The sequence below is a fragment of the Miniopterus schreibersii genome, assembly GCF_964146895.1.
Source record: "Miniopterus schreibersii genome assembly, chromosome: 10".
NCBI classification, from domain to species: Eukaryota; Metazoa; Chordata; class Mammalia; order Chiroptera; family Miniopteridae; genus Miniopterus; species Miniopterus schreibersii.
Window position 1 is genome coordinate 45,625,776 of NC_138110.1, and position 5,576 is coordinate 45,631,351.

A 5,576-nucleotide genomic window follows, 5' to 3' on the forward strand; every position below is an offset into this window, starting at 1 on the left:
TGGTTGAGTTGCCACATTTATTGTGTAATTATAAATTGAATATCTGACAATAATTCTTCATATACTCCACTTCTTAATCTTTTGATTGTTTTAGATAAGAAAAATACAGTGTCCTTCATTGTGGAAAAATAATTTGACATTTTCTCAAAAGGTTTAACAAAATATAGCAATTCCACTTCTGGGTATATTCCAAAAAAAATTGAAAGCAGGAACAGAAACATACTTATACACCTGTGTTCATAACAGCATTATTCATAATTGGTGAAAGGTAGAAACATACCAGATATCCGTCAGTAGGTCAATGGATAAGCAAGGACGGTATGTCCAAACAGTGGGATAGGGAAGGAAATGCTGATGCGTCTGCACAGTGACTGAACCTTGAGGACATTATGTTAAGTGAAGTCACCAAAGGACAAATAATGTATGATTCCACTTATATGAGGGACCTGGAGTAGTCAACTCATAAAGAGAAAGAATAGTGGTTGGGGGTGGGGAAAGGGTCATTGTTTAATTGGGACCTGGACTTAGTTTGGGAAGATGAAAGTCCTGGAGCTCGATGGTGGCGATGGTCGCACAGCAGTGTGAATGTGCCTAATGCCGCTGAGCTGTACACTTGAAAATGGTCCGCCCTGGCCGGTTGCCCAGCGGTTAGAGCGTCAGACTGCGGACTGAAGGGTTTCGGTTCAGTTCCGGCCCGGGGCTCACACCTCGGCTGCAGGCTGGGGCCCCGGCCCTGGTCAGGTCTCCTGAGAGGCAGGCAGGCAGTGTGTCTCTCACACGGATCTCTCTCTCTCTCTCTTTCTCCCCCCCCCCCTCTGAAAAGCAATGGAAACAATATCCTCAGGTGAGGATTAAAAAAGAAAAAACGGGTCAAATGTACAGGGTGTCCCAAAAAACTGTATGCACACTTTAACAGCCGAGAGCTCAGTTTTGAAAATGAAATGCATTTAATAAATACATAATTATTCAAAGTGTGTATCATTTTGGGGGAGACAGCGTACATATGATGTCCTCAAGAAAACTTTCTTTTTAGTGTATGTGCCACCGAAGTGAGCACAAAGCTTTGAATGTATGTACCTTTTATCACCCAGCAGTCAGTCGCGGGCGGTGCCGGCCGTTCACCTGTTAGCCCAGCCCACGCCTGCCCTCTAGGCCCTGCTGTCTGCTCGCAGGGCTGGACTCTGCGGGACCTGCCAGACCCTACTGCTCTTCCAGTTGGGCCTGCTGCCTGGAGAAACTGGGAACTGGGGAGGGGAGAAAGAAGGGGCTTGCTTGCCCTGTTCCTTCCCGTCAGCCCCCTGTAGTGACACCCCATAGCTGGCTCTAGCTTCCAGCGTCCCGTGGGCCCCCCAGCTCCAGCCTCACTGGTCCCCACTGGACATAGCGGAGCACTGGGCTGGTCAGCGTGCTTCCTGCCACGCTCCTGGGCCATCCCGCCCCTGCTGGACAGCCCTCCTGTCTGTCCCCACCAGGTCCTCCTGTCTGTATCCGAGCACCTCTGTCCACACCCCTCCTCAGCAGCTTAGGCCAGCCTGCAGGATCCTTCCTTAGCTCCTAAGTTTTGGCAACACCCTCTCTTTGCCCCAGCCCTGGGAATACCAGTTGCTTCCTTCCTTTGTGGATCACTGAGTTACCTTAGCATTTCCTCTTTGTCAGTTTAGCATTTTAACAACTCTGGCTAGTTCTCTGTATTAAATTCCTCTGTTTAATGATGCCTGTGTCTTTTCCTGACTGCTGGAGTAGTTGGTATCAGAAGGGGTCTCAGGAAACATCCTCAAAGATGAGTTTAAGAAAAAAGTGCCATGGACATTTGTGGCTAATTCAGTAATCTGTGGTCTGTTTTATATTTACAACTCAATCTTCGCTCCTGCATTTGTGCCTGTCAGCTGTAGTAGTAACAAAAGTACCTTTCTTGTTCAGTAGAGTAGTTTTGGGATTAAAGGTAGGACTTGCAGAAAGCCCTAGTGTGGTTTATATAGCTCTTGAGTTTGATGACATTTTTGTTTTCTGGTTTTCCGGTATACTTGTAGGTTTTTTATCTAATAAGTAGGATTTTGTGATTGTTTGGGGATGAGCATGTGACCAGTCTTTTTTTTTTTTTTTTTCAAGATTACCTCAAGATTTGAGTGGTTTTTTTTTAATGTATTAGTTTCATTTGTAGGAAACTTCACACCGCTTAATTCTTACTGTGTAACAATCGCCCCTCACCCGGCCTCAGCACTGATGAGAACACGCAGCTGCTGCTTTCCTTCCGCATGGGCCCTCTTCACAGGGGGCCGGCGTGTGGTCCTGTTGCTGTTCTTTCATCCTTCCTACTTCTGCTCAGTAGTTCTCACATGATCAAACTTAATCAGAAACTAGATGGTCAGACCCTTGGATTGAGCTGAGCCTAAGCCACAGCCCCAGGTGAGAGGCAGAGGCTGCTGCACTTGGGGGCAGGTGGGCAGAGCCTCCAGCGGCCCTGTGACCACAGTTTGGCCAACAAACGGGAGTTCAACTTGACTAAGTGGTTTCTGGGAAAGGGTTTTATTCCTAAAAAGAGACACAAACAGCCCGGCAGGTGTGGCTCAGCGGTTGAGCATCGACCTAGGATCCAGGAGATCGGGGTTCGATTCCCGGTCAGGGCACATGCCCAGGTTGCGAGATCCATGCCCCAGTAAGGGGCGTGCAGGAGGCAGCCCTCCGATGAGCCTCTCTCATCACCGATGTTTCTATCCCTCACTCTCTTTCTCTCTCTGAAATCCATTAAAAAAATAAAAAAGAGACACAAACAGCTACTCCGGCGCCTCGAATTAATCATCTTCGTGGCATGCTTGGCGCCGCAGCAGCCACCTCAGAACTGGAAAGGGATTCTGCCTTTGGACAAAGTGTCAAGGCAGACCAGGAAAGTGGGAAGAATCACGTCCTTCCATTGTAGGACTGAGTTAACCTTGTCACCTCACAATGGGAAGTAACAGTTTACCCCACTTTGCTTGGGATTGCCCTTACGAACAGCTGAAAGCGTCCTCCCTGACGTCTCAGGTCCCGTGTGCCCTCAGCCTCCTTCCCAGTGTGTACACTCGCCGCACGCCTGTGGCTCCACCTGTGCCAATGTCTTCCACGTCTCTGGCCCAGCTCACTCATGAGCTCCAAGTACAGAGATCAAGCCAACCTCCTGGCACCTCCACCTTCGTCTGTCACACACACCTCAAGAATCGACATTGATGGAAATGGATATTACCTTCTACTTACGAGCCTGCCCCCTCCAAATAGTCTTTCTGTTTTCCCTGTCTCTGTGAAAGGAACTGCCATGTGCTAACTTCCCAATTCTGAAACTTGAAAAGTGATCCTAGACCTCTCCCTTTTCTGTGCTCTCTTTCCAATTGGCCTTCAAACCCCTTTGAACTGAATCTTCTCCCCAGCCTCCTGCATCGGTTGAAGCCTCACAGTTCTTCATTTGCATCCTCACAGCAGTTGATGATTTGTGTATATATTGTAATTCCCTCTGTCTAAAAAAATACTCTCAAGTTGACTGCAACTATTTATTAAATCCCCTTTTATCATCCAAACACACTTAGAAATCCTATCATCTCTGGAGCATTTTGCCCAAATCAAGAGATTCTCTCCCAGCTCTACCCAAGGTTCAGAGGTAGCTCCTCGAATGGCTTACGTGTTTTACTTCATCAAGTCTCAGGGAGATTCAGAACGTGTCCCAATCTGCAGATCTAGCAAGATTAGAGCTAGGACAGAGCCCCAAGTCGTCTTCTCTCACAGTCTTTGAACATAAATGTGACACGTAAAACTATAAACCCTCTAAAAGAACACATGGGGGGAATCTTTCTCTCAGCAAGGTCCTGAGCCCTCTCAGCCTGACGGAGCAGGTTGACAGGATTGTTAAGAGTGAATGACACTGAAAATGACGGTGGCTAATGCAGTCCCTGCTCTTTAAATATTGGCTCATTTGTGACTTCTCCATCTTCCCCATGAGTAATCCTAAAACAACTTAGCGCTGCCTGTTTTAGAAAGCCAACAGAAGTATTAAGTGATCGTGCAGAAGCTGAACACAGTACCAAGAATGCCGCTGGAACAGCCTGGGTGACCGTTCATTCAGTCTAGCATTTTCATTAGGCTTTTTATGTTTCACAGAAATGGAGGCAGCCCAACCATCTGCTCGGTGCTTATAAAACATATGGGTTGTTCTTAATCGGCTACGCAAATTACCCACACTCCAAGCTGTTAAAATTGAACACAAGCTTCAAATATCTGCTGCTCAACTTTATCAAAAATTCTGTGCTGCGGAGTTCAAAAGTCACACTCTCTGTTCCTTTAGTAGTATTCCTCAGGTCAGGATAGCTCACAGGAGAGCTGGATAAAGAAACTCATGTTCTAGCCCAGCAGGGCATGGCTCAGCGGTTGAGCATCGACCTAGGATCCAGGAGATCACTGTTCAATTCCTGGTCAGGGCACACGCAGGGTTGCAGGCTCAGTCCCCAGCCGGGAGCATTCGGGAGGCAGCCGATCAGTGACTCTCTCATCATTGATATTTCAACTCTCCCTCTCCATCTCCTTTCCACTCTCTGGAATCAATAAAGATATATTTAAACAAAGAAAAGAAACCCATGGTCTTGGCTTCTTGGAATTGTCTTCACATTGCCCTGATGTCATGCCTTCAGCTAACAGGGAACAACCTTAGGAAAAGCCTTGTGGAACCCAGTATTGCCTTTAGTAAGGGAGTGCATTGTAAGCCTAAATTTCTACTTATTTATTTTTTACTCAGATCCCTTGGGAAATTATATGACTATAATACAATGAAATATTTTAGTGGTCCTGGAATCATTGCTGAGGTGCTTCTGCAATAATTCAAACTGCCCATTAGGAGGAGCCAGAGCACTAATGATAAAAACTGCACATTAAAATATTTACAAATTGTGCCATTTCTATGCTTTCTATTATACATAAAAGGCATATATAATTAAAATGTACCATTTGATATCTATATATGATATAATTTTGGAAGAGGAATGTAAATCTTTAAAATTATGCCCTACATTTTAACAGTAATTTGAACAGACCTAATGAATTCAGTTTGAACTCAGGGGAATTTTCCTACAGGAGGCTGAATATTTTTAAGCATAAAGAAGTATTAAGAGGTAAACAGAGTGCAATAATGGTTGTTCCTTTTTTTAATCCTCACAGAATGATATGTTTTTACTAATTTTAGAAAGAGGGGAGGGAAGGGAGAGAGAGAGAAAAAGAGAGAGAGAGAGGGAGAAACATCGATGGGTTGCAGAACCTGCAGCCTTTCAGTGCACAGGGACTATGCTCCAACCAACTGCACCACACCAGCCAGGGCAATAATAGTTTTAAAGATAAGTATTTTGGTAAAAATTATTGTTTTCTTTTCATCTTCACCCTAGAATATGTATTTATTGGTTTTTAGAAAGGATAGAGAGGGAGAGAGAGAAAGAAACATTGATGTGAAAGAAAAACATTAATTGGTTGCCTCCCATACACCCCCGACCGAGGATTGAACCCGAAACCTAGGTATGTGCCCCGACCAGGAACTGAGCCCACAACCTTCTGGTGTGTGGGACAAT